This window comes from Neofelis nebulosa, chromosome 14 (genome assembly GCF_028018385.1).
Source record: "Neofelis nebulosa isolate mNeoNeb1 chromosome 14, mNeoNeb1.pri, whole genome shotgun sequence".
NCBI lineage: Eukaryota > Metazoa > Chordata > Mammalia > Carnivora > Felidae > Neofelis > Neofelis nebulosa.
Genome location: NC_080795.1, coordinates 26,910,548 through 26,930,539, shown reverse-complemented (window position 1 = coordinate 26,930,539; position 19,992 = coordinate 26,910,548). Strand labels below are relative to the sequence as shown.

The 19,992-nt window shown below is 37.0% G+C and overlaps 1 long non-coding RNA gene across 1 annotated transcript in view; it reads left to right on the top strand.

Annotated features, from left to right (window-relative positions):
- LOC131495102 (uncharacterized) overlaps positions 1-7,208 on the top strand; it is a 175,253-nt gene extending 168,045 nt beyond the window's left edge. The window contains exon 3 of the long non-coding RNA XR_009253765.1: positions 6,924-7,208. This is a non-coding gene — a long non-coding RNA (uncharacterized LOC131495102). The remainder of the gene's footprint in view (positions 1-6,923) is intronic.
- Positions 7,209-19,992: the final 12,784 nt, after the last annotated feature.

Here is a 19,992-nt window from a genome sequence, read left to right as displayed (position 1 = left end):
TAGGTGAAAAAGTATACCAATCAGCGTTCTTAGTTGTAAGCAACAGAAACTGATGGCTTTTTAATCAGAAAAGAAAAATGTTGGAAGTATGCCATGCAGCTCACAGATGCCTGGGGAATACTGGAGTACTGAGTGAAAATGGTCACGAACCAAACAGCCTGTGCAGATATGATCACCCACCAAACTATCCCAATGAAGTTTCCCTGTTATCACCACTAGACTCACGAAGCTGCACACGCCATCATTTAAGAGGGCACTGGATGCTAGAGGCATGCTCTGGCATTGCTAAAACTGGGTGTTGCCAGTGTCCTTTCCAGAGAAGAATCATTATGGTCTATGGTCAAGCAGTCAGTCTCTACGAAGGGCCAGTCATAAGGCCAATGATGTTTCTAAAAGAAGAGAACTTGTGTACAGAGAATCTGTAGTTTTGCTCTAATATTTTAAGGGTATGTGCTTTCACTTACCTATACAGTCCTGCCATGGGTTTCAAAAGGCATCCCTATAAACAGGAAGAAGAAATCAGGAAGAACCTTTACTACTTTTCTCAGAATTCTCCTTCACTATATAATGAAACATCATTTTAACATTCTGTTTTCCACATGACTACAGGAGGCAATATTTCTAAGCTATGTGTGACTACCTGACGGCCATCCTCTTTCTGATGCTTTCCAGTAACGTTTTCCTCATGTCCATTTGAGCCCTCAGTGATAGTGTCCTAAAATTCTAGATTTTTACTAACAGTCCGGTTAGTAAACTTTCTCTGTTATACCCCTCAAAATTCTTCCAGCCTTGACTTCCAGTTTCTGTCCCAGCATGTAAGTATCTTAGAAGTCACCACCCTGTAGTAACAAGTTAAAAATTGAACAGAGTGAAAATCAACAAGTCATCTAAGATCCTTCAGAGAAATGCGATCACACAGCAAACTGCACCCAAAAGTTGGAGACACAGACAGGCAGACACAGCAGATCACAACTAGGGCAGCAACTTTCTAGATATGAGTGTCAGGGCAGGAAAACTTCAACTGTAATTGGTGAACCACTGGAGCCTCAGTGTAGACAACTCTGAGAATTAAAAACTCTAGGGGACCCAATCGTGGTGAGTTTCATATCCAGGAGTTCTCCTAGGTCCTCTCAGTGAATATCGGACAAAAATATCCCTCATGCTTCTGGCAGACAGAGGGGGAAAAGGAACCATTTTGAAATACTTGAGAACATTCTGTTATTTTTTTTTTAAATAATTTTATTTGAATAAGATTCTTCTTTTCTGAATATTAGCAGGTGTTGACTTTTATTTATTAATTTATTTTTAATGTTTATTTACTTTTGAAAGAGAGACAGAGCACAAGTAGGGGAGGGGCAGGGAGACAGGGAGAATTCGAAGCCGGCTCCAGGCTCCCAGCTGTCAGCACAGAGCCCGACGCGGGGCTTGAATTCACGAACCAAACCGTGAGATCATGACCTGAGCCAAAGTCATAAGTTCGACTGACTGAACCACCCAGAGATCCCCAGAATATTCTGTTCTTAATAAGGCCTGCCTTTAGAAAGAACTATTTAACCAGATCCTAAACTGTTGGAGTCTTATCAGAGATTAACCTACCTGAGTCAGGTGGGGATGCCAAACTCCAGCCTCTCTAGTCATTCTGTCTCACTAAGCAGGAGGGCGGAGTGAGGTATGAACTAGTGAAGGGTACAGTCCAGGGAGGTAGGCTCACCAAAAGAAGAAATCCTAGGACTAGAGGATACTTACCCTTCCTGATACCTTAGCAGTATCAGGGTAAGTTGAACATCTGAATGGCATAAGAGCACCTTTGAATATAATTTTAAAAAATCATTGTGAAGTTACAATGTTATATATTCTATAAGGTTATATGTCACAAAGTGTAGCTGTGCAGAAATGTTTTCACTGAATGAAGAAAAAACAGATGCTTCAAACTCTTTAAGACAGTACCTCGTGGCCTCAATTCCATATTTTTTCCATATTTTTGTTTCTATTCAACAAAGGAAGTAAGTATTTATCCCTTCAAGATATAGAATGAGTACAGGACCCAGCTGAGTAATTTTCAGCTAAGTATTATATTGCTTTAATATCAATAGGATAAGAATAGTTTCTTAGGGGAAGTTACAGTTTTATGGCAAAAGCATTAAAAATCAAAACCATGCTCTCTGAGAAGCCCTGAGACTTGTTTTCTTATATAGTGTCATGTCAGAAGAATCTTTGTCTTTCCCCCCTGTTATTTTCTCCTTTAGTTGTTTGCTAGTGGTTATTTGGCTCTTCTTCATCTCAGCCTTCTTTATAGTTCATATTGTAATATTACATATAATACTCAAGAGAAACTAAAGAAAAGGCAGTTCCTGCCTCAAATTTAGAAGTGGCTTTTGTAGTTAAATCAGGATATATTGTGTCTCTTGGCTACCTTATCTTTAAAATGGGAACACTTAATTTAGAAAATATATTGAGATTTAGATAACAACAAATAATCTACACATAATCAAAAGAAAACATTTTTTAATGTTTATTTATTTTTGAGAGGCAGGGGAGGGGCAGAGAGAGGGAGACACAGAATCCAAAGCAGGCTCCAGGCTCTGAGCTGTCAACACAGAGCCCGATGCGGGACTCAGACCCACAAACCCCAAGATCATGACCTCAGCCAAAGTCAGATACTTAACTGACTGAGCCACCAGGTACCCTAAGAGAAAACACTTTTTAAATTGCCAAGTCCTCACCTATAAAACTATGTCTGCCATTTTTTTCAAGCTGTTTCTGAAGCTGCCTGGTTTTCTGCTTCAAGTTTTTGCTCTTCTTGTTCCTTCATAATGAACTAAACGCAGTTAGTCACACAATTTTGTTGGGGTGTTATGAGTTTGTTAGATTAACATTTGTTAAAGGAGCACAGGGTGCTGGAGGTGGTGAGCCACAGTTCAATGGTTCAACAATGGACCACTAGAGAAATTGAAATAGAGAAACTTATTACTCAGCAGTTCTGGAAGAGTTACACGCAGTGCTGCACAGGGTGACATGGGGAGGTCAAGGCACGGTACAGGCAGAAAGAGAGGCAGGTGCAGGGGCACATGCTTTTATTATGGTCTGTGGATGGAGTACATTAAAGTTCCTGTCCAAGGCCTAATTGGTCAATGCAAACCAAAAAAAGAGCAGGATTTTGGTAAACTACATGGGGATTTTATCTAAGGGGCAGCACAAGGATTAGGCCCTGGGAGACAGGGGAGACTGTTGGGGAAGTCCTATCAGCAACTTACACTTGCCTGTGGCCCTGAGGGCTGTTCTCTTGGTCATGCAGTTGCACAAGGAGACCAGTGTCAGGTTAAGACGCCCCCCCCCACCCCCCACCCCTGCACCCACCACAGGCTGCTTAGCCAAACAAAATGGATGATGAGGCAGCAATACCACGGACTATCTTAGCTAAAATCTTGATATGAGTTATTCCCATGTTAAATTCTAGGAATGTTTGCTGAGTCTCATTGAAATCTATTAAGACTTTATTTGGAGATGTAATTCTTTTTTTTTAAATTTTTATTAATTTTTATTTTTTTAATACATGTTTGAGAGAGAGAGAGAAAGAGACAGAGCATGCACTGGGGAGGGGCAGAGAGAGAGGGAGACAGAACTTGAAGCAGGCTGCAGGCTCTGAGCTGTCAGCAATGAGCCCAACGCACAGCTCGAACTCATGAACCGTGAGATCATGACCGGAGCCGAAGTCTGATGCTTAACCGAGTGAGCCACCCAGGCGCCCCTGGAGATGTAATTGTGTTCAGATAAATTGTGCACTCTGCTCTTCCTAGATGCTCACATCATCATGCCTACTACCACCAGCACTGCCATCCCCTGTAAACAATGTGTGTGCCATCAAATCAATGCTTCATTCTTTGCGGATCCACTTGGGCTGCTATTGCTGCAAGCGTTCTTCGACTGTGCTTAATTTTTTGCTAGTCTCATAACATACTTTAGCATAAGTGTAAGTAGAATCACCTTTTATCTAATCTTTACTCATGGACTTTTTGCATTTTATATCTCTGAAGTACAGAAGAGCTCTAAAAAAGAGAGAGAAATGTTAAATAAAAACTTAAGTGTTCTTGAGGGTGCTAAAAGACATGGGTGCCACATTTCATTTTTGTTGTTGATATAAACCTGAGATGGCATTGCTGTCACGCCCGGTATTGAGCTTCAGAAACTGAGGCTTCCAGAAGCCATGGAACTTGCCCAAGATAGCCTACCAAGCAATCTACCGACATTGATTCAAGCCCAAATCCTCTAACAATGATTAATCTTCACCACAATACTACTGCACATCCTCCTGTTCTGGATCCCTTTCATTTCGACTCAGGTAAGATTTGGCAGAGGGGAGGTGAGGAGAGCAGAGGTGGTAAACAGGGCTCCCTTTGCTTTCAGGGGTCTCAATGTGAGGTATATTTATTGCAGAGTGATTTGTAATAGTCCATCAAGAGAATCTGTTTTCTTAATGTGAAGTAAACATAGGTAAAGCGTATAGATATTTGATCATCCCAAGGGAAACTGTTGAGACCTTTGTCCATTTACCATATTATAAATTCTATAAAAGTATACCATTCCTTTCATAAGATTAGATAAAGCATAATGGGAACATGTTACATAACTTGCTTTTAATGACAATTATGCCTTTAAGGTGATGCCTGGGGAACAACAAAGCCATGTTGATATGTGGGGGTTGGGCAGTTCTTTCATTTTCTTTATTAGTGAAGAGACTTAGCCCAGCCTAAGGAGAACATGATTAAAATTTATGCTTCACCTACATTCTCAAATAATTGAAATCATCAATGTCAAACTACAAATGCCAAGAGTTTTTTGATTCTTTGTCAGACACCAGTTCAAGACCAGCAGAAAAACTAAAATCTCCGGCCACTACTGTGTAGTCTTAATGAATCACACAAAGAGTTTCTGTGACTGAAAGGTGTAGGAAATGGCTGATGTCGGAAGCATAGAATACCAAGTAGTGTAGGAGGTGCACCATGGGCTATAAATTGCTGAAAATCTTGGCCATTGTATCAGCCCTTTCCAGTAAGCTACTGAAATTCTTCATTAATGGGAACAAATTATTTGGTATAGATACTTTTAAAAATTCAATTTTTTAAAGATAGCTGTGAAGATGGCTGTGTTTAAGTTTACTTAATTGATTTGTGCGAGAGTATCATAAGCTTTATAGCCAGTGTTTTATTTCAGTTGTTAACTTTACACTTTAAGGAAAAATTCACCAGCCATTTCAGGGGGAAACATATTTGAAGGAAATGGTATATTGTTAGTGTTTCTCAATCTTTTAAATCCAAGCTTACTTTGATAAACAGATACTTGTCACATCCATCTTAATATTAGTTTGAAATCTTATGATAAATTATAGCACATGACTACTATAAAAGCAAAAAACAAAACAATAATTATTTTGAAAAACGTTTTTAAGATTATCTGAACTTCTGGATATATGTACATGACCTCTTATGAGACCATATCCTTATTTCACGTCTGGTACTTTCCTTCTCCATTTGAACATTTAAAAATAAGTTATTTAAATTAAACATTAAAAATCAATCTGTCCCACTCTAGAAAGAAGTTGAAAATACAAATCAAAACCACAATGAGATACCACTCCACACCTGTCAGAATGGCTAAAATGAACACCTTAGGAAACAACAGATATTGGCGAGGATGTGGAGAAAGGGGAGCACTTTTGCACTGCTGGTGGGAATGCAAACTGGTGCAATCACTCTGGAAAACAGTATGGAGGGTCCTCAAAAAATTAAAAATAGAACTACCCTATGGCCCAGCAATTGCACTACTAGGAATTTATCCAAAGGATTCAAAAATGCTGAAACAAAGGGGCACACGCACCCCAATGTTTATAGCAGCTCTAGCAACAATAGCCAAATTATGGAAAGAGCCTTCATGTCCATCAACTGATGAATATATATATATATATATATATATATATATATATATATATATATACCATCGCTAGCTAGCTAGCTAACATTCAATGGAATACTACTCAGTGATGAAAAAGAATGAAATCTTGCCATTTGCAACAACGTGGAATGAACAGAAGGGTATTATGCTAAGCGAAATAAATCAGAGAAAGACATCAAATGAGTTCACTCATATGTGGAATTTAAGAAGCTCAACAGATGAACATAGGGGAAGGGAAGGAAAAAGTAAGATAAAAAAGAGAGGGATGCAAACCATAGGAGACTCTTAAATAGGACAAACAGGATTGCTGAGGGGTGGTGGGTGGGGGCATGGGTTAAAAGGGTGATGGATATTAAGGAGGGAACTTTTTGGGATGAACACTGATGTCATATGTAAGAGATGAATCACTGGGTTCTATTCCTGAAGCCGAGACTACACTCTATGTTAACTAACTTGAATTTAAATTAAAAAAAAAATTAGGGAAAAAAAAAAGAAGTGGAGTGCAGAAACCAAAGAGAAACATGCCACTGGCAGAATGAGAAACTTTGGAAGTCAGATGTGGTTAGACAACTGCATTTGAGAAACAGGACAGGGAAGAAGGAGCATGGCAGCACAATGTTAGCATGAGGAGGAAGGATGTCAACAATGAAATAGGACATGGAGAAGGAAAAAATGGAAAATGGAGAATATACACACTGAAGATAACTTGCAAATTGATGGTTGAAAAGTTGCCTTAAATCAGAGTGTAGAATAAGGGAAAATTAGATTATTTGTACATGTATTAAAGCTTGACTAGACCATGTGATGGGCACATGTATTGGTTGCAATTGTGTCACCCAAAATTCCTGTCCATTTGGAACCTTAGAATATGATCTTATTTGTAAATTGGGAATTTTCCAGATATAATCAAGTTATAATGAGGTCATCCTGGATTAGGGTGGCCCCTAAATTCAGAATTATTGGTGTCTTTACAGAAGAGGGAAATTCGGATAGTGAGACATGGACACAGAGAGAAGAATGCTATTTGAAGACACAGAGACACATTCAAGGAAGAACACCAGGTGAAAACAAAGGCATGTATTGGAGAGAGGCAGCTTCAAGCCAAGAAATGCCAAAGATTTCCAGCAATCATCACAATCTAGGAAGAGGAAGAAAAGTCTTCCCTAGAGCCTTCAAAGACAGAGCACGACTCAGCCAACACCTTTATTTTGGATTTCTAGCCTCCAGAACTGTGAGAGAATAAATTTCTGTTGCTTTAAGTCTCCAAGTTTGTGATAATTTCTTCCAGCAACCCTAGGAAATTAATACAGCACATGTGAAGATACGGGGTGGGGGGGGGGGCGCAGAGAACTTATCACCTAAAGATGACACAACCCTAAAGATTATGGGCAGAAATTGGTGAGGATGCATTTAGCACTGACCGAGTGGAAGCCTGATTCAGATTTCAAAAATTTTACTCTCTTGAAAAGATTTTCACTGTATTGGGAAACAGAGTCTCAAGCAATCTTAGCTTAAGGACTTCTTGTTAGAATGGTTACTTCTCCTTTACTTTAATTTTACATTTTCTAGAGTAGTGAACTGCCAGATTACAATTCAGTAACTTGTTCATCTCTTATAGGAGAGGATGTCTTTAAGCATTTAAACGTCATGTTTTACAGTTTCCATGGCAATGATGCCTCACTAAAAATTAATAAATTGAGAGCCATGGGTGTCTTAAGCATGGTATGCACATCTGTGGGGCCTGATCACCCCTGGGCACTGATAAGAGAAATAATTCTGAAGGAACCGATAGCAGGATTACATGACCACTCAACCATGACCTTCAAATGCCCACTTTCCTATTCCTAAAACTTGCATATCACCATGTCAGACTCTACATACACATATGATCATGTGAAATAATTTCAGAATTGAAAGGAGCTCTTATGGTTACTAAATCCAATCTCTACATTAGTGAGTCTCAAATAGTTCAAAAGAGCCCCAGAGGTGGTTCTGCAGAAGTGCCTGAAATAACCCCATATCTGTTTCCACTTCAGTTAGACGCCCTGAGTTAATCTGTTTTTTAGAGTGAACTTTGTAAGATTCTATTTGAAAGAACATTTCTAACACACACACACACACACACACACACACACACACACACACACACACACAGAGTTTGAAAACTGCTTCACCTTGGTCCATGTTCAATCTCTGTACCATAATGAAGGAGAATAATATGGACTTTTCTAAAAGTGAAGTGGTACAATAGTAATTCTAAATAGAGTGTGAAAAATTAAAAATATGTAATATAATTTCTAGAACAATCAATAATGCAAAGAAGTATAATTTCCCTCCTCAAAAAATATTACAAATAACCCAAAGGAAGGAAAAGTTGGAACAATTTGACAACAAGAACAGCAACAACAACAAAAAAAGGATGGAAAACCAGAAATCAGATTATTAACATAATGAACCTAAGTCCAGTCATATTTAAAATTTTTTTTTTCAACGTTTTTAATTTATTTTTGGGACAGAGAAAGACAGAGCATGAACGGGGGAGGGGCAGATAGAGAGGGAGACACAGAATCGGAAACAGGCTCCAGGCTCCGAGCCATCAGCCCAGAGCCTGACGCGAGGCTCGAACTCATGGACCGCGAGATTGTGACCTGGCTGAAGTCGGACGCTTAACCGACTGCGCCACCCAGGCGCCCCAAGTCCAGTCATATTTAAAAGTATGCTAAATGTTGATGGGCTAAACAGTCCAAATGGAATGCAGCGACAGCTAGAATGGATTAAAAAACAAGATACAACTATATACAGAATTGATGTGAAATAGTAGGGAGTTATGCTTTGAAAAATAGAGTACTCTCTGTGGTAAAGAGGGCATTTCAAAATGATGAAGGATCAGCTCATCAGAAAGACATAATATTCATAAATCTTTATGTACCTTATATTCAAGCAGCAAAATAGATGAACCAATAACTGATAAAATATCAAACACAGAAATGTAGACATTTCTATTAACATAGAAAATTCCATAATTATATATAGTTTAACACCCCGCTCTTGGCAATTAACAATAACTTGATAAAAATCATTAAACATGTAAAAGAAATGATCAACACTGTCAACCACTTTGACCAAATTTTAATTTGAAAAACTATGTGCAACGGTTGTGGAACACACATACTTTTCAAATGTCTGTGGTCTGATCACCAAGACATGCCATAAGCTACCTATTAAACAAGTCTTAATAAATCTAAAAAGATTGCAATCATAGTATATTCTCTGACCACAATGGAATTAAAACAGAAATCAATAATAATGAGATATCTAGGGATAATAAATATTTGGAAAGTAACAATACACTTCTAAATAATTTATGAATGAAGTAAGATTTTAATATATTACCTATATAGAAAATCCTAAAGAATCTGTGAAAAAAATGACTAGTTTAAAGGATCTATAAGAAACTAGTATAAAAAAAACCTAAAAATTGAATTTAGTAAGTTAGCAGCACACACAGAATGTGTACAAAAGTCAATTGTATTTTTCTATACTAGTAACAAAAAAATTAGAAAAAAGGTATGAATTATATTTATATGGCTCACAAACAAAATATTTAGTGCTACATTTAAAAATAGATGCCTTTTGGGGCACCTGGGTAGCTCAGTCAGTTGAGTGTCCAACTCTTGATTTCAGCTCAGATCATAATCTCACAGTTTGCAGGTTTGAGCCCCGAGCTGGATGCCGCACTGAGAGCCTGGAGCCTGTTTGGCATTTTCTGTCTCTCTACCCTCCCCCACTTGTGTGTGTACACACATGTGTATGCTCTCTATCAAAATAAATAATAAAAATTAACTTAAAAGATAGTTACCTTTTGGGAAGCCTGAGTGGCTCAGTCAATTAAGCATCTGATTCTCGATTTCAGTTCAGGTCATGACCTGACAGCTTAAGAGTCAAGTCCAGAGCCTGCTTAGGATTCTCTCTCCCTCTCTCTTTGTTCCTCTGCCTGGTGCATGCATACACTCATGTGTCTTCTCTCTCTCCTTCAAAATAAATAAATAAATTAAAAAAGATAGTTACCTTTTTAAAATTAAAATATAATTGATATACCATGTTACATTAATTTGAGGTATATAATAAAAAGTTACCTCTTTTGCAGGTGAGAATACTAATGTCTATTCTCAACAAATTTCAAGTATGTAATACATTATCATTAACATTGACATCATGCTATACAATAGGTGTTCAGAATTAATTCATCTTATAACTGAAAGTTTACACTATTTGATCAATATCTACCTTTCCCCCCACCCACAGCCTCTGGTAAATACCATCTACTCTCTGTTACTGTGTTTCTTTCTTTTTTTTTTAAGAGTCTACATACAGGTGAGATTATGTGATATGTCTCTTTCTATGTCTGACATATTTTACTTGACATAATGTCCCCCAGGCTCATCTCTGTTGTCACAAATGATAAGAATTCTTTATTTTTCAAATATAATTCCATTGTGTGTGTGTGTGTGTGTGTGTGTGTGTGTGTGTGTGTATACACACAATAGTATACAGTATGTATATGCTATATATACATATGTATATATAAATTCATATATGTAAATTACATACATGAATATATCTACCACATTTTCTTTATCCATTCACCTGTCGACCGATTTTTAGCGTATCTTGGCTACTGTGAATAGTGATGCAATGAAAATGAAAGTACAGGTATCTCTTAGAGATGGTGATTTAAATTCCTTTGGATGTATACCCAGAAATGAGATTGCTGGATTGAAAAAAAAAAAAAAAAAGAAAGGTAACTGCAGGATATGATGAATATGTTAATTTGTTTCATTGTGGTAATCATTTCACAAAGTATACCTATATCAAAACATAGTGTTGTACACCTAAAGTATATATAATTTTACATAAAAAATGAATAAATATAAAAATAAAAATATAAAAAATAAATGTAAAAAGTTTAAAATGAAAATAGCCATGTAGGACTTCTACACTGCTGAGACATTGCTGAGAGAAATTAAAGACAACCCAAATCAATGCAGAAATACACCATGTTCATGGATTACAAAGCTCAATATTCTTTTTTTTAATTAATTTATTTATTTTGAGTGAGAGAGAGAGAGAGAGAGAGAGAGAGAGGGAGCATGAGTGGGGGAAGGGCAGAGAGAGGGAGAGAGAGAATCCCAAGCAGGATCTGTGCTGTTAGCACCATAGATACAGGGCTCAGTCTCACAAACCATGAGATCATGAATGCAGCTGAAATCAAAAGTCAGACTCTTAACCAACTGAGTCACCTAGGTGTCCCCAGCGCTTTATATTCTTAAGATGTTATTTATCTTCAAATTTGTGTATAGAGTCAACACAATTCTGATGATAATTTTAGCAGGTTTATTTATAGAAATTGTCAAGATGATTCTAAAACATATATTGAATCACAGATAACTAGAATATCCAGAGCAGTCTGTAAGAAAGAATAAAACTGGCAAATTTGACTACCTGACTTCAGGAATTATTATAAAGCTACGGTAATCAAAGGAGCATGATATTGTCATGAATAGAATAATAGAACAGAATCAAGAGCTCAGAAAGAAAATCACACTTACATGGTCATTTGATTTTACAAAAATGCCAAAACAATAAAATAGAAGAAATACAAGTCTATGCAACAAATAATTTTAGAATATCTTTATATACATATAGAACAAAGTTGCACCTTTCCTCACACTATATGCAAATATTATAGTAGAAATCTATATCTAAATGTAAGAGTTAAAACCGTAACTATTTAAATAAATTTTTGTGACCTAAGTGTAAAAAAGTTTTCTTGTTAAAAAATAATGAAATAAAACACTTGACCAACAACAGCAAAAGTTTTCTTGGACACGTCACATAAATAAATAATCCAAAAAATGACAATGAAAGTCATCAAAGTTAAAAACTTCTGTTTATCCAAGACCACACTTTAGAAAAGAAATAGGCAGATCACAGACCGGTGAAATGATTCACAATATATGTATGTGACAAGGACTGGATATCCAAAATTATAAATAATTCTTATAATGTAACAGTAAAAAGACAACCCAATAAAAATTGTGTAAACATTTGCATAATTACTTCACAAAAGAAAATATGATAAGAATCAAGAAGCACATAGAAAAATGCTCAACATGAGGCACCTGGGTGGCTCAGTCTGTTACGCGGCTGACTTGGGCTCAGGTCATAATCTTGTGGTTTGTGGGTTCGAGCCCTGAGTGGGGCTTTGTGCTGACAGCTTGGAGCCTGGAGCCTGCTTTGGATTCTGTGTCTCCCTCTTTCTCTCTGCCCCTCCCCCGCTCATGCTCTGTCTCTGTCTCTCAAAAATAAACATTAAAAAGCAAAGAGAAGAAAAGTGCTCAACATTAGTTATCATGGATGCTTGAATAAAACACCTTAACACCACAAGTACTAGAATGTCTAAAAATTAAAAAGACTGACAATTACAATTGTTGGCAAGCATTGGAAAAAATGAAACTCCCAAATTTTATCAGAATATAAAATGGTACAATTACTTCAGAAAAATACCTGGCTGTTCTTATAAAACTAAACATAAATCTCTCCTGTGATCCCACATTTCCACTCATAAGTATTTATCCAAGGAAAACAAAAATTCAAAAAGATTAATACATGAATGTTATTAGTATTTTTAATCATAAAGCTAAAAACTGGAAACAGCCAACATATTTACCAACAGGAAAATCATTAACAAACAATACAATAGAATGGAAGTCTGCAACACAACAGCAACAGATAACCACACAACATCCACAAAATTCAAAAACATTATACTTAGGGGAGAAAAGGCTTCCACTTACACAAAAGAGTATACACAATAAGATTTCATGTATACTAAGTTCTAGGAGAGAAAAAAAAAACTATGGTCACAAAATATCAGCACAGTAGTTTCTTCTTGGTGGGTGGGAGGATTAACTGGAAAGAGAAATGAAGGAACTTTCAGGGTTGATAACAATCCTCTATGTTTTGATACAGATGTATGCATTTGTGAAAATTCATGCCAATATACACTCAAGATTTGTGTATTTCATTTTATGTAAATGTTACAAGTAACGTTATCATATTTAATGATATTCATCAGAAATGTTTTGGTGGAAGCATACTGATGAAAAAAAGAGATAGACAGATAGATGTGTGGTAAAGCAGAGTAATAAAATGTTAACCATAACATTTGTGTGGTGGAAATATAGGTAAGTGTAAAATTCTTTAAATTTTGCTATAGGCTTGGAAATTTTTACTAGAAATGATTGGAAAAAGAACAAAATTAACTTTCGTTCCAATAAGAAACATGTTTTGGTATGGTAGACCTACAGACTCACCACCCATTTTCTCCATTCAGGGAAGGGCGTGTTTTCCCACTTCTTTGGAATGGAATTCCTTGGAATGCAATAGCCTTTAGCTGTTAGCCCCTTAAGAATTGCTTCAGCTGCACAGAGCTTCCTCATCCAAGGTCATACCCTCCCTAGGCAATCCAAAGATGGCTGAGGTGGAGGATATGAAGTTCAAGCCATTTTGGCTCAAAGTGTGATGACTCTGATGGGCCATTTCCAATCCAAGAGTGTCCCCTCCCTTCCACAGGTGCTTCTTCCAAAGACACTCCCCAGTAAACTGCCTGTGCATTCAAATTTGTCTAAACTTTCACTCAGAGGCTGGTTTCTGGAGAATACATGTGACAAGTAATTGATTAAGTTGATTCAAAATATTTTACATTTTTTTACATCCACTAGAAAATGATGAGCCAAAGTTAAGTCAATTATAGGACAACACTTTTAGTTTTATTTGCTCTTTACAATTCAAGGTTGATCGTTTTTATATATGCACATAATTATCTAATTACTTGAAAACTTTCTTTGATTTGTGGTTATTTATTGATGAGTAGCTCCATCAATCTCCAACAATTAAATGTTTTAGTTAACATTTTCTGTTTTATTCTTATAGAGGCTTTGTGTAAATATTGTCTTCTTTTTTCAGTTCTTTTTCAAATGTCTCAATTTTCAGAACCAGCAACATCAAAAGGTATATTCTTATTTCAAAACCTCCCTATTGCTATGAGTTAAGTACCAGGAATAATAAGAGATTTGACAGTACTTGCAAATCATCCACTGACCCTGCCATTGTTTCATAGATGTTAGCAGAAGACAGAGACAAAAAGGTTGACTACTCAAACCCATCAAGCATCACATGCTTCCTGGTCATGTCAGAGTCATGGGGGTAACATGGAATGGCCTGGGGGGGGGGGGGATGCTTTGCATCTAGTGTGTTTGTATAATGCTTGGAGCCCAGCCCTTAGGCAATCCAAATTCTTCAAACTGGGCTTCCAAGCAAACTGCCCTACCATTGCCCAGAGGAGCTGGGTAGAGTAACTTTTTCCGTCTCTCTATCCTCTCCCAGGGCAAATTGTTAGCTATGCAATCTTCTTCAAAAAGATAGGTCAGGGGCACCTGGATGGCTCAGTTGGTTAAGTGACCAACTCTTGATTCAGCTCAGGTCATCAACTCTCAGTTCCTGATTTCAAGCCCCTAGGTGGGCTCCACACTGAGACACAGAGCCTGCTAGAAATTCTCTTTCCCTGTCTCTCTCCCCTGCCCTTCCCTGCTCATTTGTTTGCTCTCTTTCTCTCTCAATCTCTCTCAAAAATAAATAAATAAACTTTAAAAAAAAGATAGGTCAGAAAAGAGGCTATTAGTATTTCTTCCCCAAATATGAGCAGAAACGTAAAAAAAACAAAACAAAACATGGAGAATTGACTCCCACATAGTGAATTACAGTTTCATTATTGAACTGTGTGGTTTTGTGTGTGTGTGTGTGTGTGTGTGTATGTGTGTGTGTGCATGTAGGTGATTGTATCTTCTGGTTTCATGATCGTCTTGTTTCTGTAGGATCATTAATATCTGTTACTTCTTACTTTTCTTTTACTTCTATCTAAGAGGTGTCTATCTGTCCTAAGTTAACTGCTCTTCTCATAGAAATGATGCCATACAAGGCTGTTATTTCTGTTCCTATGAACTGTCAAGCTTCTCTTTTTGTTTCCTCATCAAGCAATTTTCTGATTGAATCAGGCTCAGGTTTGTTTTAAACATTTCCCCACATAGTTTAGAATTCTCTTTTTTTTGTCAGATTTAATTTGGCCTCTCTTCAGCTACTAGTATGATAGTACTGACCTCTCCCATTTTATTTGCCTGGCACTCAATTCTGTTGTGTATTCTAGAACTGGCTACAATGGTTTCAGAATGTTATTTTCCCCACACATGTGGAGAAATTTTTTAGTGTTCTTATTTCTTTGGGAAATGAGTAATTTTACACGTTCTCCTTGCTGGATTGAATGGCTTTTAGAGACTGTGCAAAAAGATTAATATTTAGATGGCTTTAGACATGTGGCCACTAAATTTTTGTTGACGCTAAGTTAATTTTATAGTTTACCTAGGAGAAACTGAACACTTTTACAATATTAAAGTTTTGCACCAAGAATAATGCTATGGGTCTTCATTTATTCATATTTTATTTTCTACTCTCCTATAATTTTTTGTCTATTTAAAAAATAGGTCTTATTGTTTGTGCTAAGATATATTATTATTGTAATTTTTGTTGTAAATTATATCCTGACATTGTTTTCAGCTTGATTTTTGCAAATACTCTGTAATGCAATTTAATTCTGCATATTTATTTAATAAGAGACATATTTTCTGAATTCTCACAAGGGTTTTAATTTCTTTTTTTTACACTGCTTCTCTTGTTTTCCCTCCCGGGGGAACATACAACTAATGAAAATTAATGTTACTCCCGGCCAATATTTGTAACTCATATTTTATTTTCTGATTCCTTTGGATAAAACTTTTAAAACAGGATTGAATTATGGACACAAGAGTAGACATCATTGTTTTGGAACTCATTACAGTGGAATTACTCTTGTAATTTTACTATGATACATAATGTTTGCTAATACCTTTACATAGATATCCTTTATCATGTTAGGAAATTATCCTATTCCTAGTCTAATAGTTGTCTTCCTAAGTGAAGGCTAAATTCAATCAAATAAATTTTAAACATCTATAAAAAACAATTACCATTATAGGTAATCATTGACACATTTTGGGAGAAAGGAGATATGGGAACCTTATCCAATCGACACACTGCTGTGGCACTAGCTTTTAGAGAGACTGCCTCAAACACCAAATCCAGTCCTTTGGTTTCCCAAAAAACCTGTAAAATCAGGCTTGGTAGTCATCACTCCAAACATCAGAGCAAGATAGATGCTGACCAAACTGAAAATTAACATCTCTTCTCAGATACATCTGAGAATCAAGGTCACAGGGCCAACTTTTGCCCCCCAAATTGAAGAGACTGATGTGAGATAGATGCAGAGAATCATAACTCAGCAAGGCACAGCCAAGGAACAGAACTTCCATGGGAGCCAGAGCTGCTGTAAGAAAACCTAAACTGTAATTGACAAACTGCTGGAAATTCATTGTGGACAAATTTGAGAGATTTAAAAACAACAACAAAAACAAAAACCTAAGAGAAGCAGTCTTAAAGGGGCCCCCGAGATTTTGAGGGTTGTTCACCTCTATGTAAGAAACTTATAGGTTCTCACAGTGAAGACTGGAGAAGAACCAATGCTTCTGACAGAAGAAGGGAAAAAGTAAACTTTTAAAAATACATGCAGAGAATTCTGTTCTTTTTTTAATTTTTAATTAAAAAATTTTAGATAGAGTGAACATGTGCATACACACAAGCAGAGGAGGGACAGAGGGAGAGAGAGAGAGAGGGAGAGAGAGAAAGAGAGATTCTCATGCATGCTCCATGCTCATCACTGAGTGACATGAGGCTCGATCCCATGACCCTGGGATTATGACCAGAGCCAAAATCAAGAGTGAGACATCAACCAACTGAGCCACATAGGCACCCTGAGAATTCTGTTCTTAACAATGCCTGCTTTCAAGAGAAACTACTTTATCAGAATCTAGCTGAGCTGGGTTTAACTAGAGCCTAAGTGACCTGAGGTGAAGGAAATATACAACTCCAGTTCCCTCTACCCTTCTGTCTCATCTAAAGGGGTGGGAAAATAGGTTGAGAAACAGCCTGGGGGAAGAGGCTGACTGAAAGATTGAGACCAAATAGTAGGCCTATGGAATACTTCCCTTCCTTGCCCCTATACCTTACCACCACATCAGTAGAGCTCCCATATAATAACAGGTGATTATAGGCTGCAAGTATCAAACCTTATTTAAAAAGTCTTTAGAGAAACCTAAAGACACCAGAGAAGACAAGAAAAGGGATACTGGAAGAAATTGTAGCCCCTGACACCTACATTATATGGTAAATGCAGCCTAGTCTCTAGTCAGATAAACACAAAGTTTAACACTAAAGGTTTATTTGTCTTAGTTCCTTTTACCCAGTATATCACATTCTGCTTTCAACCAAATATTATAAGGCATACTAAAAGATAAAAATCAGAATTTGAAGAGACAGAGCAAGCATCAGAATTAGACTGAGATATGACAGAGATATTAGAATTATCAAACTAGGAAATTAAAACAACTGTGATTAATATGCTGAAAGATCTAATGGGAAAAGTGGACAACATGCAAGAACATATGGGTAATATAAGCAGAGAGATGGAAACTCTAAGAATAGGAATTAAAACAAACAAAGAAACAAAAATTGTAACCAGCAGTGCAGGATGCCTTTGATAGGCTCACCAATAGTCTAGACCTGGCTGAGGGAATACCTAATGAGCCTAAAAAGGTATGAATTATAAACTTCCAAAATTTATTTATTTTTTATTTTTTTCCAAAAATTTTTTAATGTTTATCTATTTTTGAGAGAGAGACAGAGCATGAGCAGGGGAGAGGCAGAGAGAGAGGGAGACACAGAATCCAAAGTTGACTCCAGGCTGTCATCACAGAGCCTGACATGGGGCTGGAACTCACCAACTGCGAGATCATGACCTGAGCCGAAGTGGAATGCTCAATCAACTGGGCCACCCAGGTGCCCCTGAACTTCAAAAATTTAAATACAAATAGGAAAAAGAAAGAAAAAAAAAACAGGACAGAATATCCAAGAATTGCAGGACCAATTACAAAAGGTATAATATATGTGTAATGGGATAGCAGGAGGAGAGAAAAGAGAGATGAAAATTTCAAAGATGAAATCTTTGAAGCAATGGTAAGTAAGAGTAAACATTATCCAAGTACTTTGCATCCTCTTTTGGGGGAAGTATTAGTGCATTTTCTGTGGTATATAGAATAGTTAGGTATCACATTAGGTGGAAACAATTAGTGAATTTTGAGTAAACAGATTGCCCTCCATAATTTGGGTGGCCTCATCCATACCTGAAGGCCTGAATAGAATAAAAAGACCAGCCTGCCTTATCAAGAGAGAATTCTCCAACAGACTGGCTTAGACTCATCTGCATCATTGGCTTTCCTGGGTTTCTGTCCACTGGTCTGGGGTCTGGACCTGTATCATCAGTTCTTTTGGGTCTCCAGCCTGCTGGCCTACACTACAGACTTTGTACTCACCAGCCACTTTAACCACATGTACCACTTGCTTATAATAAACCTTTTTCTATGTTCTGTTTCTCTGGAGAGCCCCGGATAATAGAGGGATTTTATTGCAGAGGGACTCTTCAAGAACTCTTGCAGAGTCGTGCAGATGGGAGGGCAATGAGCTCTAGTGGATGTTGGGAATGATAGTAGGTGGAATATTTTTTTCTGTTTTAACCCCTTGTTTTCCATACCTATATATTTTTCCTAATGTGAACACAGTAACATGTAAAGATGTTTGATGTAATGGTGTCCTGCATCCTCGATGATAACACCTGATTCTCTTATTATTTCCAACCTAGTACTTCAACTGCACATCAGCAGACCATTTCAACACTCCACCAAGACAGTTGGTTTTACACCAAGACAGTATAATGTGGAATTGGCCAGTGGGTTCACAGTCATGGGTTTACAGCCACATCTTCTTTGCCATAAAGTTGTCTATTTTATTTGAATGCACACTTTCTTCTCGTTTATGACTAAATTATAATATAACCATCAAATCCATAGTGTTTTTCTTGTAGTTGGGTAACATTAATACATTCTAGTAAGGATATTACATCTGTTACGGTAGCTAAAATTGAAGTTACTACATATACATATATGAGTTTGTAATCATCTACTCTCATCTTCTAAAATTCATCTGGTTTCTATGAGGTCAGATTGGTAAATTAAATGAAAATATGATGGGGACAACTATCCCTGCATCCTTTAGATCTTTAAGGATAGCCCAACTTTTGATCATTCCTGGAATGCATTTTTTTAAAAATTATCTTGAAGGAGGAGTAGTTTCAGAGGATTCCACTGAAACCTTCATTCTGATGGTTATTTTATATATCAATTTGTCTGGGCCACAGAGTCCCCAGGTAGTTGGGCAAATATTAGTCTGGGTATGTCTGTGGAGGTGTTTTGGAAAAGATTAATATTTGAATTAGCAGACTGAGTAACATAGACTGCCCTTCCTAGTGTGGCAGACCTCATCCAATCAGAAGAAAGCCAGCAGAGAACAAAAGGGCTGAAACTCCCTGACCCATGGAACTCCTTTCTAATTGTCTGTGCTGAGACATTGTCTTTTTCTTACCTTTGAATTCTAATGAAAACAAGTTCTTCCTAGAGCTTGAGCCTGGACTCTTGTACTGCAATTTATACCGTTGGCAGTCCTGATCCTCAGTGCTTCAGAGTCAGACTGAACTTATATCCTCAGCTCTCCTGGGTCTCTAGCTTACTAACTGCAGATCTTACAACGTCTCAGCCTCTGTAGTCATGTGGGCCAATTCCTTATAAAAAAATCTCTTTATATAAAGGCAAGATATATTTATGTATATATGTAAGACATATATACATGCATGTATGTAAGATGTAAAGATCTTCATGTATATATACACAAACATTTGTATCTTTACATGTATATATAACTTATATGCTTATAACACAGCTTATA